Genomic DNA, 18,973 nt, shown 5'->3' on the forward strand with positions numbered 1-18,973 from the left:
GTTGTTCGTGATAGTAGTAGGTTGGTGGAGAATAGAGTTCAACATCCTAGATACCATGAAATAGTTGCGGATGATTTTGGGATGCACTTCGAGTTTGAACCCCATGAAAGTGTTGAACAAGCTCCTAACGAAGAAGCAAAATATTTTTATGAATATTTAGAGGCCACTAGTCGTCCATTATGTGAAGGGAGTATGCACTCTCATCTTTCTATTGTGGTTATATTATTAATTATCAAATCAGATACAATTATTTCTCAAGCGGGTATAGATTCTTCCATTGGCCTTATGAGTGAACTAGTTGATCCAACGTTCAACATACTTGATGATTTCTATAAGGCTAAAAGATTGGTTTCTAAGTTACGACTCTCGTATATGAGAATCGATTGTTTTGAAGATGGTCGTATTATAACGGTGATGTTGATTTAGAAAGTTGTAAATTTGTGAAAAATCTCGTTTAAAGCGGGTTTCCAGCGAGAAGAAGGTTGTTGTGAAGCCGATGTATTATTTACCTCTTATTCCTAGATTAAAAATGTTGTACGCGTCGATGAGTTCCGCTCCTCATATGAGATGACACTATGAAAATAGAAGGCCGCCCGGTGTTATGTGTCATCTTTTAGATAGGGAAGCTTGTAAGTATTTTGATAGGACGTATCCGGATTTTGCTAGTGAACCGAGGAATGTTCGGTTGGGTTTGTGTGCTGATGGTTTCACACCATTTTCTTTTTCTGCAACACCATATTCATGCTGGCCAGTCTTTATTATGCCATATAATCTTTCGCCTAAAATGTGTATGACTAGACCATATATTTTTTCAAATTGTGTTATCCCCATTTCTCGCAATCCAAAAAATTTGATTGATGTATATTTGCAATCGCTGATTGATGAGCTAAAGTAGTTATGGTATGATGGAGTTGAGACATATGACATATCAACTAAGCAAAATTTCAACTTGAGTGCTAATTTAATATGGACTATTAATGATTTTCCTACATATGGAATGTTGTCTGGGTGGATGACTACTGAAAAGTTAGCTTGTCCTTACTGCATGGAAAATGGAAAAGCGTTTACTTTAAGACATGACCGAAAGCAGTCATAGGTTTGATTGTCATCGTCAGTTCTTGCTAGTTGATCATGAGTTCAGAAGGATGAAGAATGCATTCAAAAAGAATACAGTTGAACATGATTTGCCACCTCCAATTTTGTCCGGTGAGAAAATTTGGGAGAGGGTTTAGAGCTTCATTAAAGTTACCGAGGCTCCACATTCTAGATTCCCTGGATATGGTGTTACTCATAACTGGACAAAACAAAGTATATTTTGGGAGTTTCCATATTGGAAGGATAATCTTCTCCAACACAATCGTGATATCATGCATATTGAGGACAACTATTTTGACAATTTATTCAATAGAGTGATGGATGATAAGAATAAGACAAAAGATAACCCGAAGGCTAGGCTAGACTTACAAGAATATTGCAGGTGACCTGAATTACATTTGCATTCAGCGAACAATGGTAAGGTATTCAAGCCCAAGGCAAGCTACACATTCACTTAGGAACAAATATTCACTTAGGAACAGATACGACTGATTTGTGAGCGGGTAACAAACCTAAAGATGCCCGAGGGCTATGCTCCGAACCTGGAAAAACATGCAGATATGGTTAAAGGAAAGTTGACTCATATGAAAAGTCATAACTGTCATATATTCATGGAAACTTTAATCCCTATTTCATTTTGTGGTTTGTTTGAAAAAATTTGGAAACCCAATACAGAGATAAGTTTGTTCTTCAAAAACTTATATTCTACCACATTAAGGGAAAAAAATCTATTTCAAATGAATCAGAACATTCCTGTAATTAGTAATAAGTTGGAAAGGATTTTTTCCATGTGATTTCTGTGGTGTGATGGACCACCTTCTAATTCACCTTGTGCACAAGGCATGACTTAGAGGGACGGTTAATGTAGTTGGATGTATCTATTCGAGAGGTAATGATCAAACCTTGATTCATTCTTGTAATTTTCTTTAACGTTATCGTCTAATATAACACTGTACAAGACTATCGGTAAGTGTAAGAGAATTCTTAAACAGAGGAACATGATTGAAGGATCTATATACGAAGCCTATCTTGCAAAGAAAACTGCCCATTTTTATTCTTACTACTTCGAGAGTCATGTGCCATGTTCTAGAAATAGGCCCAGTCAGGACAATGTCTTGATTGAGAATGATCCATTATATCTACCAATGTCCATATTCAATCAACTAAGCTGAGGTTCTAAAGATAGATAAAAAAGAGGTCCAAGTAATATGGAGTACAAATCAGCTTCAATGCATGTATTGCTAAATTGTCCAGAAGTTCAACCTTTTCTTAAGTAAGTGTTGACAAAATATTAATTTTTTATGGACTATTATTTAATAAGGTTGATGCAGCTAACAAAATTTTCAATGATTCGCTTGGTGAATTCGTGAGTCAATTTGCCCATGATGCTGTATATTCTACATTTGAGACATGATTTAAAGAGTTAACTTACATACATGTTCACATGTGAATATACATACTCAGTAACTTGTGAATATACTTTCACACTTGTGATTTTTTAAACAGTATATGTAGGTCAATAATCCAAACAACGATGTTAATCAATTTTTGAAGATACATCTTGGGGACCTGTACCTACAGTTACAACTATGTTTAAGTATTTTGTGAATGGTTACAAATTTCACACCAAGGAATACTCCAAGTATAAAAAAACAATAATAATGAGGTGTGTGTTAAAGGTGGTGAAGGCAACCAGGATGGGGATAATGATTATTATGGTGTGATCAAAGGGATTCTATGTGATGACCCAAAATGTCATCTTTAAATTAAATAATCATCTTGGTATTTTAAGACCTTGAAAAGCGGTATCAATAATTTCTCGACTTGTGTGCGCAGTCCGTATAATTTTTCGGAAGGTTTTTATGTGAAAAATAGATTAAATTGTGAATTAGAGCTTTAAAACTCAACTGAGTTGACTTCGGTCAACATTTTGAGCAAATGAACTCGGATACAAGTTTTGACCATTCCGGTAGTTTTGTATCGTGATTTGGGACTTGGTCATATGTCCGAAATCGAATTCGGAGGTCCCTAGATCAAATTATCGGCAATTAACGGAATCTAAAAATCTAAGGCTAAAGATTTCTTAAGTTTGACCGGAGATTTGACTTTTCAGCAAACGACCCCGGATTAGATTTTTGATGATTCCAATAGCTTCGTATGGTGATTTTTGGACTTAGGCGCATGTTCGGGTTTGGATTTGAAAGTCTGTAGGATAATTTGGCGCATTTTGGCAAAAGTTGGAAAATAGAAGATTTTTGGAAAGTTTGACCAAGGGTTGACTTTTTGATATCGGGGTCGGAATCTAGTTCTGAAAATTTCCATAGCTTCGTTATGTCATTATGACTTGTATGCAAAATTTAAGTTCAATCGGAATTGATTTGATAGGTTTCGGCATCGAATATAGAAGTTGGAAGTTCTTAGTTTCATTAAGCTTGAATTGGGGTGTGATTCATGGTTTTAGCATTGTTTGATGTAATTTGAGGCATCGACTAAGTTTGTGTCATATTATGGGACTTGTTAGTATACTTGGTTGGGGTCCCATGAGGCTCGGATAAATTTTGGAAGAGTTTTTGGAAGATTTTGGCATTTTGAGCATAAGCATGTAATGATCCAAAGGTCCATTTTCAGTTATAGAGATCAAAATTTGATTTTGAGACTTCCAGGATTTTGATAATGAATTATAGGAGTGATCTGGAAAGTTTGGTCTAATTTCATCAAGTCGTGATTGTGCGCGAAACATGAGTTAATTGTTTAACGAGCGAAATGAGAATCTCACTAAGCAAATAAGCTCCGAATTGAGTTTCGATTGAAGGACTATGTTTGTATTATTATTTGTGACTTATAGAAAGAATAATCATTGAATTCCGAGTTCGTATGATGGAGTTAGAGCCTTTTTAGTGAAATTAAAGACTGCTGGTGCAACAGATCTGGTGTGCACCTTTAACGACCAGATTTGACCACTTTTAGCGACGAGAATTGACTTTTAGCGACCAGAATCGGGTTTTTAATGTTGTTTCTATTTTTTAGCTCATTTTGACATTTTTTTGGTAAAAGAACACGGCTTGGGGTGATTTTTGAGCAAGAAATCATGGGAAATCTTGAGGTAAGTCACTTGTGGTCATTTCTACTCCATAATATTGAATTATCATCGAATAATCCGACTAGATTACATGTTTTTGAGGTGTAAATTGGGGATTTAGACCTAGGGATTTGAAAATAAGATTTGAAGATTTGGAGGCCGAATTATTATCGCGAGACTGTGGAATTAATTGGCATACTGTTTAATACATGTTCCCTCTGTTTTCATAGAAATTGACTGTACTTCATGTTAGAAATCATGTTTAGGCCTTATGCGATCACTGTTGAGATTTGCGAGGTCGTGTACTTACTGAATTAGCTGCTAATTGCTGTTTTGTACTTAGTCATAGCTTTTCTTGCTTATTATGCCTCCGTCTCTTGCTGTTCATTGTTGATACATGACATTACCTCTATTTGGGCTGTTTATATGATTTTTGAGACCCCGAGATACTGGAGAGATTGATGACTGAGTGAGGCCAAGGGCCTGATCTGTGAGGATATTTATGGGACCGGGCTGCACGCCGCAACATGTTGTTACTGATTTATGACTGAGTAAGGACGAGGGCCTGATCTGTGAGGATATTTATGGGATCGGGCTGCATGCTGCAACATGTTGTTACTGATTTATGATTGAGTGAGGCCAAGGGCCTGAGTGATTTATGCCACGAGGTGGCTTGTTATAACGCTTGGGCTGAAGGAGCCCCTCCGGAGTCTGTACACCCCTAGTGAGCGCAGGTACCTACTGAGTGCAAGTGCTGAGTGTGAGTGCTGAGTGTTGAGCGACTGGGAGGAATGAGTGATTATGAGGTTGGAGTGAATGGGAGGACAGAGTGACTGTTATTTTGAGAAAATACATTTACTTCATTACTGTTGCATCGCAGATGTCATATCAATGTTTTGAAAATTATTGAAAGATGTTATTTACTGCTCAGTCAAATTTGATATTTGGTTTATTGAATACGTACTGATGTGACTTAAACTGTTAAATTGAAAGTATGACTACTCTTATTTGAAAGTTATTGAGATAACTCTATTGTATAGCTTGTCACTATTTCTCAGTTCCTTATTTTTTTCTGTTACTTACTGAGTTGGTGTACTCACGTTACCCCCTGTACCTCGTGTACAGATCTAGACACTTCTAGTCACGACGGTTATTGATTGAGGAGTCAGACTCAGGAGACTATTGAGGTAACTGCATGGCGTTCGCTGACCTTGACTCTCCTTTCCTTTCATGTTGTACTATTCTATATTTCCAGACAGTGTTTTATCAGTCGGATGCTGTTATCATTTAGATGCTCATGCACTCAGTGACACCGGGTTTTGGGGTTAGATTGTTTAGTACTTTTGGAGTTATCTTCTGTTCTAAAAGGTTTTATTTAATATTAACTGCTTCCGCCTTTATTTAAAAGTTCTACTGTATTGAAATGTTGAGTTGAGGCTTGCCTTGTACCACGATAGGTGCCATCACGATAGGTCAGATTTTGGGTCGTGACATTTTAGAATTATCATATTCAGGTTGGCCAAATAAGAAGATCATACTTTTCCGATGCAAGTTGTTTGACCCAACACCTAGAAGAGATACAAATGTACACTTGCAGTACAACATAATTAAGGTTAGTAAAAAAGGGAGTATGATCGATATGATCCTTTTATAATTGCAGAAAATGTTAGGAAAATGTATTATGCTCCATATATTTTGTGGAGGAATAAATTGGTTAGTTGTAATCAAAACTAAGCCTGTTGGTAGGGTGGAAGTTGAGAATGTGCTAGATGTTGCTTGCCAAAATGATACCTCAAGTGTTAACCAAATGGTATACGATCAGTTAGAAAATGACTTGGAGCATCCTCAACGTATATTAGAAGAAGTTGATATGGAGGAAATAACAACCATAGAAAATGAGGACGAAGAATCAGCTAATGAAAATAAAATAAGTGAAAGGAAGAATTTTCGGACGAGGAAGGATATTTCGAAGACGACTAGCATGTTAGTTTTTTCAAGGGTTCTCAGCTTATATATATTTATATTCTCAATTCTAATATTTTTTTAATTTATACAGATGACCGGTAGGGGTCGAGGTAGGTCTATGAAGGATAAAAGGTGTATTGATCAGGAGGAGAGTGCTACACCCTCGCTTCCTTCCACTCCACACTTGCATCCCACTGTTGTAGATGGCCGACAACAATCTTCTAGGCACACATACTTTCCACCACATCCATATAATCATCATACTACCTACCATTCGCCTCCCAACAATATTCTTACCATTCTCCACCACAGACATAATCCTACATATAGTCACATTGCTACATCTTATCAGCAGTCACAGGGCCATGTGATGATACGCCCATCATCTGCTCCATTTGCTTCACCACCAGCTGGATCAAAATTTGACGAGCTCGAAACACACTTAAATTATGCTCGCTCCTCAAATATGGTATAGTATAAAATCGTATCCATATGGATTGGAATTATACAGTATTTTCGTCATTTCTAGCTTGATTGCTATCTAAGATGATCAACAATTAAGATTTATATGATTAATACTTAAATTAACTAAGAATCAAAATCTATAAACTAATAATAATCAAAACAAGGAACAAGCAAAGAAGGTTATCAGTGAGAGAAGATATGGTCTTGATATGATAGGTGCAAGATAATTGCTTGGGATCTAACTCTAGATAATTCACTCTAATGTTCAAGTGAGTATCTCAAATTTACTCAATTATTAGTTCAAATGTTTAGTAGAAAATCCTCTCTCGATTAAGTCTCAACCTCACGAGATGAACCAATTTAAGCTCTGTGAAGATATGCAAGAATGCATTGTGGATTGGTCTTTAGGAGAACCTCTCTCGATTATCCTCCTAACTAGGATTAATCAGTGATTCAACTAGCCTCTTTCGATTACTAAGAAGAATTAATGAACTCAACCAACAATATAATGCAAAGATATCACAAGTTATGCCTCTCTCGATTACATGACCAAGTGAATATCGATGCAACAATTAAATCATACAGAAATGATTCAATATATAAAACTAGATTTATAATCCACAAACAAATATCAATACAACAAATCCATCAAACCCTAAAGAGAACTACTCTATGACATGGAGTAATTCATCACAAATATAATAAACGTATAGGAAAACATAAATTTAATCCAAACTCGGATCTTGAGTGAGGAAGGAATGATGAAATCCTAGTGCTTTTTATCTTCCAACTCCTCCTTAGCTTCCTTAGGTCTAAAATATGTCAAAAGTCCAGAAAATAATGTTTTTCATGTATTTATACCAAGTATGGTCGGGCCCAGACGAAACCACCTTTGCCGAAATAGGACAAATGCTCTAGAAAAATTGCACAGGTGTGCCACATGGGGCAACACGCCACATAGGGCCCTTGTGGGGATTATCAAGGAGCATGTAAAAGTCACCAGGCAGCAAAAATGCACAACCACGGTGCACCACGCACTGCCCCATGCGCAATGGCTGTGTAAAATCCTCAGAGCTTCGATTTTTGGTTGATTTTGGATGTCCAAACGTAGTTCTCGACCCCCGAATGCGATCCCGGCTTAATCCTTTGGGTATTTACTCAAACTTCAATGCTCCAAATAGCTCGAATTAGCTCCATAACATCTACATAACTTGGAATCACTCCTACAAGGCATAAAACACACAATAAGTGCAAAATACTAGCAATTAAAGCTCAAACACAAGTAAAGTGCAATGAATTAGAGTGCAATACTCGACTAAAACACGAGATTATAGCCTACAATCAACACCCCACACTTAAACCATTGCTCATCCTCGAGTAGTCAAACTACACTTTATATAAACACAAACTTTTTAAACAACTCTCCTAACTCATCATACCAAGAATATTTAAAATAGATTAAGCACAATGACGTAACATCCTCGCCTCAAGATTTTACTCAAAAGTACCACGCATTTTTCACAACCCACTTACTTACTCTAACACAGAGGTTAATGAAATTACCTTTTCTTATCCAAAAATCTCTCAAACTGCTTGTCCAACTTTTCTTTATATAGCTTTTGGGGGAAAGATAAAGCAGGCATATGCTTGTATACGGTAAAAATCACAGGGTCCGATTTTATGATCATTATGATGCTTTGTGAGACCGCCCCCTGAAGCCTCGAGGCCTAGCTCGAGGTTCGACCCCGAGGTTCTTAATGATCGACCTCGAGGTAGTGCAAATCAGATGCTATGATGGATAGATGGGAAGTTCCCAAGGCACGCGATTAAAGCTGGCCAAGTCTATTAGGCTAGTTCAAGCCTGTACCGTGGCTTTAAATGGATGTACTAGCCTTAAATCCTTATGATAAATGCGTCTGTACTATGTTGGGATTCCCCCTCCTGTATAAAGGGGACCTTTGTTATTTTTTGCACACATGATACTACACACAACATTCAATACAAGAACATTCTCTGCTCTTTAACACATTCTCTCTTGATTCTATTATTTACATTTATTGCTTACATTTATCATGTTCTATTAATTGTTCTTCATTTATTGCTCATTATTGATCATAAAGAGCTTCATCAAAGCTCTCAAAACTGTTAGTCCTTCATGGGCTGTCCACAGCTCAGTACCTAGCTCGACTTCGAGGCCCAGTGTAACCTGGCTCGAGGCCCCGATCTTAGCCACTCGGTTTTCTCAAACATACTGCTTTCAAGTTCTTATCTTATTTTCTAGTCGCATACTTAGAATCTACTGCCTAACAACTAGCATAAAAATAGATCACGTATTTTTAGAACCATAAAATCAAATCTATTTGTAATTACCATTTTCAAGGTAAATAGTTTGGCGCCCATCGTGGGGCTAAAAATAATAGTGATTGTTTTCTTGTTGGTTTACTACATAACACAAGTTATCCTTCACGCTTTTTCTTGTCCAAGAATCTTTGATTTCAGGTCAAAATGTCTAACTCTGAAGATGGTGTAGAGTTAGACAACGGTCTTGAGGACCATGGAGAAAATGGTGTAGCTGTTCCAGGCGTTGGTATACCACCACAAAACCCTGAAGATGCACCAGAACCAGTTCCCATAGACGTGGTCTCAGGCAACACTTAACATGTCGACATCAGCTACCACACCAACATGAGTATACGCCAAGAAAACCAACAAGAAGCTCAGGGAATCCCAGCGCGAGGCGAACAAGAGGTTAGCCTTCACGTTATTTTTGAGATGTTACAGGCACAATAGCTGGCAATTGCTCAACTGCAAAGCCACCAAAAAACTCTAAGCACATCAACACCAGAAACGACTCCCCAAGCTGAACAAGTACCGGAAAGATCGAGTAATAATGGGTCAGCAGCCGACCCCACTATTATGAATATGCTCGAGGACCTCACAAAGAGGATTGAATCGGGCGAAAAAATGATAGAAGCTAACGACAAAAAGGTGGAGACCTACAATTCAAGAGTCGACCAGATCCCGGGCGCACCCCCGATCCTGAAGGGTGTTGATTCAATGAAATTTGTACAAAATCCATTCCCTTCAAATGCCACTCCAAAGCCCATCCCGAAGAAATTCAGAATGCCCTACCTTCCTAAATACAACAGAACCTCAGACCCCAACGAGCAAGTCACTGCTTACACTTGTGCGGTGAAGGACAATGACCTGAGGGACGATGCGATCGAATCCGTCCTGCTAAAAAAGTTCGGAGAAACACTTTCGAAAGGGGCCATGATGTGGTATCATAACCTAGCTCCGAATTCGATAGACTCATTTGTCATGCTGACAGATTCTTTTTTAAAGGCACATACCCGTGCCATCAAGGTGGCTACAAGGAAATCCGATGTCTTCAAAATCAAACAAAGAGAAAATGAGATGCTGCGGGAGTTTGTATCTCTCTTCCAAATGGAGCGAATGGAATTACCGCCTATCTCTGATGACTAGGCAATGTAGGACTTCACCCAAGGCTTGAATGAATGAAGCTCGATGGCCTCGAAGCAGCTAAAGCAAAATTTGGTTGAATATCCCGTTGTGACTTAGTCAGATGTTCACAACCGATACTGATCAAAGATCAGGGTTGAGGATGACCAACTAGGAGCCCCATCGGGCTCGGTATATCCAAGCAGACTCCTGGAAAAGGATCCAAAGCCAAACAAGGAAATGTACCAACCATACACCGAAGATAGGAGAAATTCCCCAAGGCGTAACATACTCTGAAATGATCGACGGACAAATCGAGGTCAGAATCCTCGGGGATTCGTAAGTAGAACCGGATTCGACAGACTCACAGGACCGACAGAGGCACCCTACCTATCGGAATATAACTTCAACTTTGACATTTCAGACATTGTATCTGCCATAGGTAAAATCAGAGACATCAGGTGGCCAAGACCTGTACTATCAGATCCGTCGCAGAGGAACCCCAACTTAGTGTGCAAATTTCACGGCACACACAGTAACAGGACCAAAGACTACAGACAACTCTAAGAAGAAGTAGCCCAGCTACTCAGCAAAGGGCACCTTCAAGAGTTCCTTAGCAACCGAGCCAAAAATCAGTTCAGGGAAAGAGAGGCGAACAGGAAAAATGAAACAGAAGAACCACAATAATTCATCCACATAACTGTTGGGGGAGTCAACATCCCACAGGAACCCATTGTCAAACGAACAAAAATATCCATCACCAGGGAAAAGTGGACTCGAGGTTACATACCCGAGGACGCTCTCACATTCAGTGATGAGGACATCGAGACCTTGTCTCAACCTCATAACGATGCATTGGTAATTTCTTTTCTTGTGAATATATTTTGAATAAAACATGTACTCGTTGATCTAGGTAGCTCGACTAACATTATCAGGTCAAGGGTCATGGAGCAGCTCAAACTGCTCGACCAGATTGTGCCCGCCTCTCGAGTCCTCAACGGATTCAACATGGCGAGCGAAACAACGAAAGGGGAAGTCACCCTCCCGGTTAACGTGGCCGGCACGACCCAAAATGTCAAATTCCATGTCATCGAAGGAGACATGAGGTACAACGCCTTGCTCGGAAGGCCATGGATACACTACATGAGAGTAGTACCATCAACCCTTCATCAAATGATGATGTTTCCAACGAAGGACGGAATAAAAACCATATATGGGGAACAACATAAGGCGAGGAAAATGTTCACGGTACACGACGTGGCACCAATGTCAACACCTCCAACGTTGAAGGAGCCAAAAGATACGCAAATGGTGAAGTAGCAATCGCGAGACACATTCTTGGCTATACTCGGATAAAACAAGCAAAGGACCGTGCCGTGCCCCCAAAACAAATGTTTGAAGCATATCGAGGCTCAAAGCGCCATCACCACTAAGGTATAACCATCTCCCTTTTTTATTTACATCTTACACTAAACTTTGTGTAGATGTCTGATCAGAACAGTCAAAGTGCTCGAAGACCTTAAGGTTTCAAAAGCATATGTTGCACTCTTTCCCTTCGATCGAGTTTTATCACAAGAAGGGTTTTACCAACAAGGTTTTTAACGAGGCAACATCTATATGCTACCTAAGGAGAATTTCACAAGTGTTCAAGGCTTCTCTTCAATCAACCTCGAACATTGGGGGGCATCCCCCCGGAAGATCACCTTCTTGAAGAAGTCAAGATGAGACAAAAAGGGTCTCAATAGGAAAATGATGTATCGGGCCAGACGGTCGAATGAACCGTGTAAGCATAGAATAAATGACCCCTTGATGGCAAAAACATGCATACTTGTACCAAGTAATCGAAGAATATTTCCCCTCCATCAAAACACTTTGTGCTTCAAGAAGTATGCTACTTTCACAAGAAACGGCTCCAGAGACAGATTTCCCGAACAACTCAGGGACTGACGCCAAAAAATCGAGGCCACATGACCTCCGGGTCGAAAACTTCAAACTCGTAAGCCCTCAATGAAGCAATACCAAGTTTACAAGAAACGGCTCCAGAGCCAAGAAACCTTTAATAATTCGGGGACTGTCGCCGACTATTACCCCCATCGATCTGTCAAAAACCCGAGGCTATAAGACCCCATGCGGGTGACCTCGAGCTCACAAGACCTTCATAAGGAAAATACCAAATCTGTAATACCTCAAGAAAGGCATGAATTATACTTGTACCAAGTAACCAAATCTGTAAGACCTCAAGCAAGGCCTGAATTATACTTGTACCAAGTAACCAAATCTGTAAAACCTCAAGTAAGGCATGTTAAAATTTAAGACCTTGCAAAAAGGCACCATCCCAATCTTAAAGTTAAGGCTATATTTTCGAACTTGTAAGACCCCTAAAAAGGCATACCCTCAATATAAATGCCGAAACTACTTCACTCAGGGACTGAAAGGCTCCGGCCAAACTCAATGACTACGGTCATAAGGCTCCGGCCAAACTTACGTGAATCAAGGACGACCGACCGTCGCTATAAAATCACAGGCCTTCAATTACTTCGAAAAAACTTCGAAAAGAACCAGTCAATCAGGCTACCCTTGGCATAAGCAAAAGAGCTTCGATTATATCAGCTCCAAACAATATGCTTCAAAACAATTCAGCCATCGAGCGAAACTGTCACGCCCCAACCTCGAGAGGTGCGACCGGTGCTCAATCGAGTAAATCCCAACTGAGCAAGCCTTACTCATTCATTTCTACCCAATTCAATATGGTTAAGGGAACCATGCTTTCGTTTATTTAGATAATAGCAAAATCGAACATTCACATTATTAATCCATTTTCATGCCACAAGCCTAAAACCATGGTTAAGTTTCAAGATTTCATACAGTTATAGTTTAGAAGAACTAGAGTAAAAAGTTACAACATAGTTTATTGACCCATCCAATACCCTTACATTACCCACACAAACGTCTATGGAGCCTCTAAGGATACAAAGGACAATAATGACAACGCTGGTGACAAGGCCCCGGTTATACCTCAAAAGTGGATATCTATAACCAAAAGATGTACAACATAACCCCTTGAAGGAGAAAGGGGCTCACCAAGACTTTGAGAGGAGGATGCTCCGCTATGCGCGATCGACACTTTCCGCTATGGAGCCACCTACATTCATTTAAAAATATAGCGCCCCCGGCAAAAGGGATGTTAGTACCATGGAAAAGTACTAGTATGTATAACTAAACATCATCCAGTTAGAAAGAACAACTACACAAGAGTACATGGAAATCATAAGAACAACAAAGCTTCAAATAAGCACCACGTCAACAATATAAGATATTCACATAGTTTTAACATAATTTCTGAAATTTGTAGATTGGGGCATTCCACATCGTTGCATCATCATCCACATTACCACCGCTTCCTTGTGCAGAGTCTGATCACGGCCCGATCAGCTAAGCCATCTTACTAAGACGTTACCCTTATTTCATTCTCACTTTCCAGTTTCAATTATCAATACATTACAACCATGTGTGATAACATGGCGTCTGATCATGGACCGATCGGCTAAATCGTCTTACCAAGATGTTACCCTTATTTCATTCTCACTTCAATCTTTGGTTTCACATGTATTAGTTCCTCGGCACTTGTGGCCACAATTACCACGTTCCATAACTCACATTTCACATTATTCCCATTTTCAACATTTACCTTGCCATTTAAGATCATAGGCACATACAAAAGCAATTTAAGTTATAAGCACAAAGAGGAATTCATCTATTCGGCATATTAATTACCCTGTAACCTTGACTTGACATTTAGCACATGTTTTCCACACATCCTCAATTTACAACGAATAACACATTACACACATGGAGAAACACCTTCCACATACATTTTCACAACATCAATTCATTTGACATAACAAGTATCACATCAATCAATTTTTGGACTTATAACATTTGCACGGGCACCATGGAGGCTCAATTTCTAAGAGGAGGAGGTTTTAGCCATACATACCTCAATAGAGCTTTCCTTAAATCCTTAAAAAAAATTCCGGAATTCCCTATCAACTTCGAACTATTTTATGAAAATTACAAGTTGAACCAAGAATTAGAGGCATGAAAGAGATTCTAACTCATTTAAGTAAATTATCAAGAACTAAGTGTGCACAACGATTTTAGGACACTTTTCATGAGAGATTTTCATCATCCTATACCCCAATTGTTATCTCTTTTGGTTCACAACCACCCCATACCCCATTATCTTTTATGCATGCAAGATTATCAGCCCTTATACCCATAAACCCCCTTGCTAATCACTTATTTTAATGGAAATTTCGAAATTATAGATGAGGGTACAATCTCTTACCCCTTAGGCTGAAGACCTAGCAATTTCACTTGACAATCTTCAAGGATATGGGGCAAGGATGGAGTGGGGACTTGATGAAGATCACTCCCTCTCTTTCTAGAACTTCCTCTCTCACTCTATATGCCGTGAAATAACAAGAAAATGGTCTAATGAGGTGTTTTTAATGGGATGGGGTCGGATTATAAAAGTTAGAAAATAGGAGCCCCGACACGATTTGCGACCGCATATGCGATCACATAATGGACATGCGGCCCACAAAATAGACCGCAAAAATGGTCCCAAAACCTGGATAAACTGTATGGGTATGCGACGAAAATGCGGTCCGCATACCTGTTCTGCAGTCACATAATGCACCGTTGAACTGCCCTTCACAAATATTCCAAGGGGATTATGCGATGACTATGTGGCCCGCATATTGATTATGCGATATCATAATTGGCTGCATAGTTGACCCCAAATTAACCATCACACTGACTAACTCTGTGGAGACTATGCAGTCCGCATACCTATTATGCGACCGCATAATGGACCGCAGAAATGCACTTTTCTGGAAAACATAATTTCTTAACTTTTTAGTACACATATCAATTCAAAGGGTCTGAACACATGATCCTAACTTGGCACCACGGGATTCGAGTTTTTGTGTAGAAATTTTCACAGGGCCTTACATCCTCCCCCACTTAAGATCATTCGTCCTCGAATGAGGATAAAGGTTCACTTATTAGCAATCTCTATGCAACCTTAGCTTTTCACAACATGAAAGCAATTTATCACCCTGTAACCTTGACTTGACATTTAGCACATAGCTCATGTTTTCCACACATCCTCAATTTACAACGAATAACACATTACACACATGGAGAAACACCTTCCACATACATTTTCACAACATCAATTCATTTGACATAAAAAGTATCACATCAATCAATTTTTGGACTTATAACATTTGCACGGGCACCATGGAGGCTCAATTTCTAAGAGGAGGAGGTTTTAGCCATACATACCTCAATAGAGCTTTCCTTAAATCCTTAAAAAAAATTCCGGAATTCCCTATCAACTTCGAAATTGAGCCTCCATGGTGCCCGTGCAAATGTTATAAGTCCAAAAATTGATTGAAACATATCAACAACCTCAAATTGGCTAACTCCCTAAATTTCCAAAAAGTTTCGCCAGAGTTTCCTTTGTAACTAGGCCTATCCACCTGTCAGAGGGCCCCAGATACATATCCTAACAACATATACATGTTCCATAGAAGTAACATAACTTGTACAACACCAACCATGGCCATATATGCAACATATATAACCAAAATGGAACAGTTTTACATAGATCAAACCAAAAGATAAGAGTTCATAGGAACCAAATGCATAAAAGCTATTACATGACTATTCAAACAAATGTGGGTACTTCTTTCTCATTTCTTCCTCGGCTTCCCAAGTGGCTTCCTCAACCTGCTGGTTCCGCCATAACACTTTTACGGAGGCAATTTCCTTATTTCGCAATTTCTGGACTTGCCTATCAAGAATGGCAACTGGAACTTCTTCATATAACAGTTCTTCATTGACCTCAATAGTTTCAACTGGCATAATAGTGGCCGGATCTCCCACTACCTTCTTCAGCATAGACACATGGAAGACCGGATGTACCAATGACATCTCGGGTGGCATCTCGAGCTTGTATGCCACTTGACCAATCCTCTGAATGATTCTGTACAGTCCGACATATCTCGGGCTTAATTTCCCTTTCCTTCCAAATCGCATGATACCATTCAAGAGGGAAACCTTTAAAAATACCCAATCATCCTTTTTGAACTCCAAATCTTTGCGACGCACATACGAATAATACTTTTGGCAACTCTAAGCAGTTTTCAACCTCTCTTTAATAATCTTGACTTTCTCCATAGCCTGATGCATGAGGTCCGACCCTATCAATTCCGCTTCTCTAACCTCGAACCACCAAATGGGAGATCTATATCTCCTACCATACAATGCCTCGAATGGTGCCATCTGGATACTAGCATGGAAGCTGTTATTGTAAGAAAATTCTATGAGTGGCAAATGGTCATCCTAACTACCTTTGAAATCAAGCGTACAAGCACGTAACATGTCCTCAAGCGCCTAAATAGTCCGCTCTGCTTGCCCGTCGGTTTGAGGATGGAAAGTTGTGCCAAGATTTAGTTGCGTACCCAAACCTTGCTAAAATTTCTTCCAAAAGTTCGCAGTGAACTAAGCCCCTCGATCTGAAATGATTGAGATTGGAGTGCCATGCAACTTGACTATTTCTTTGATATACAACTGAGCATACTATTCCGCTGTGTCGCTAGATTTAACTGGCAAGAAGTGCGCTGATTTCGTGAGTCGATCCACGATTACCCAAATTGAGTCAAACTTACGCGGAATGCGTGGTAACCCTACCACAAAATCTATATTAATCATCTCCCATTTTATGAATTCCTAACACATGATCCTAACTTGGCACCACAGGATTCGAGTTTTTGAGTAGAAATTTTCACGGGGCCTTATAGAAACCTCTCGAGGTGCTCACTTATCGCTACATAATGGCTCATAATCGAGGTTCTTATCGAACTGTTGAGGAGTCGAGCAAACACAAAAACTTAAAAAAATCTATAGAGAGGAAAAAACAAAGCCTACATAAGAGGTCGTACCGACCTAATGCGTAAGAGCCACTGTCGCTAGCCTATATTTAGAGGTCGTACCGACCCAACACGTAAGAGACACTGTCGCCAGCCTATATTTAGAGGTCATACAGACCCAATGCGTAAGAGCCTAAGAGCCAGCTTAAAAACTTAAGGGTCAATGAACTTGAGTCGAAATCCAACTCGGAGACTGAGCCTGAAGATAGTTAACTAAAAATGCCTAAGGGCAAATGCGTAAGAGCCTACGAGCCAGCCTAACAAGCCCCTGGGCCGAATTATAAACCTAAGGGTTTTTACTCAAAGGACAATTCGTCTGGCTAATCATTGACAAAATGTCAAAACTCAAGACAAAGAAGGGCATACATAAGCAAATAGAAATTCATGGAAGGAGAAAACCGAAAGGTTTCTTTATATATGCACATATGAAACAACGTAAGGCTACATTTTCAAATGCTCTCTAAGAGACCTGTACAAAGAATCAAAAAGAAAAAAAGCCTAGTCTGCGTCCCCCTCGAGGACTGTGGCCCATAAGACTCTTCCTCATTATCTTCGGCATCAAACAAAAGGAACTTGGCATCGTATTTATCCGCCTCGGCCTGCACTATCTCTTTTGAGAGATCGAAGCCCCTAGCATGAATCTCTTCGAGGGTTTCCCTCTGAGATTTGCACCGGGCATATTCATTGCTTTTGCTATCTCGATCGGAAGCACCTCTCAACTTAGCTCGAGCATCAGCAACATCTTTTAAATAGATGACCACTTTCTTGTCGGCCTTAGCCCGAATCTCTTCAGCTTCAGCCCGGGCGTCCACGACCTAAACCTTCATCTCCAAAAGGTCGGACTCGAGCCTTGCAATCCTGCTCGTCTGAACCAAGATATTTTCACGGGTGTTCTGGAGCTGCACCTCGAGTACAGAAACCTTGGCCAGAGCATTCGTCTTGGCCGTAACATGGGCATCTATCCGAGCCATATGGCTTTCGTAGTTTAGGCTTCGATTTGCCTCGTACCATAAGTATACCAACTCATCTCTCCGTTTATCACAAAGAAGCCTGAGGGATCTCTCCCTATCCAAGGCGTTCCTCAACCTGGCTTTATAGTGGAGCATCTCGAACTTGAGCTTGTCAAAGGCCTATGAAGAAGGAGCTCAATGAGAAAGTGGAAGTGCAAAACTGAAAAACTGATACAATCGGCCAAAACTCACCACGGAACAGAGCCATTGAGCCTCCTCAAAGGTTGAACGCACACATACCGGCCTGATCTCATTGGCTCCAGCAGAATCGCTCCCAATAGGAACGTGATCATTCAAGACCTCACTTGAGTCAGGTGGCCCCTGGCCTTGAACACCCCTCAAAGTACCTTTGACGGGAAGAGAAGACGGCAGCAAAGAATCCTTGTCCATCGAAGTACCTTCACCGGGAAAAGAAGACGACGGCAAAGGAGGAACAATCTTTCCAAGGCCGGAAGCCTCGGGTGTTGCAGGCTTGACCAAGACATTTTCTATGGGCCTCCGGGTAGGTCTTGTCTCGCTATGAGCACCTTTGCCCTACGAGGGTTCCTTCTGTTTGTTATTATTCCTCAGTCCTGAAGCCGACGACCCCTCCTCCTCTCCGAGGAAGCATGATCTCACCTCAAAGAATTTCTCCAATGCCTGCGATGATGGAGTTGTTACACACAGAGGAAAGTACCCTCCAAAGAAGCAAACCACACAGCGCGTACCGTGGTGTTTTGCCTCCCATTTACGCTTGGATAGATCTCGCCACTTACGTTCATCATAGGTCGAGTGGGCTGCCAGCTTCCAAGCCCATTCTATCAGGTCAGGGACCTCGTATGGCATCCACATGGTTATTGCAAAAAAGAAAAAGAAAGAGTCTTTACAGAATCCATCTCCACCATGAGCAAAAACGA

The sequence above is a fragment of the Nicotiana tabacum genome, chromosome 8 (assembly GCF_000715075.1).
Source record: "Nicotiana tabacum cultivar K326 chromosome 8, ASM71507v2, whole genome shotgun sequence".
NCBI lineage: Eukaryota > Viridiplantae > Streptophyta > Magnoliopsida > Solanales > Solanaceae > Nicotiana > Nicotiana tabacum.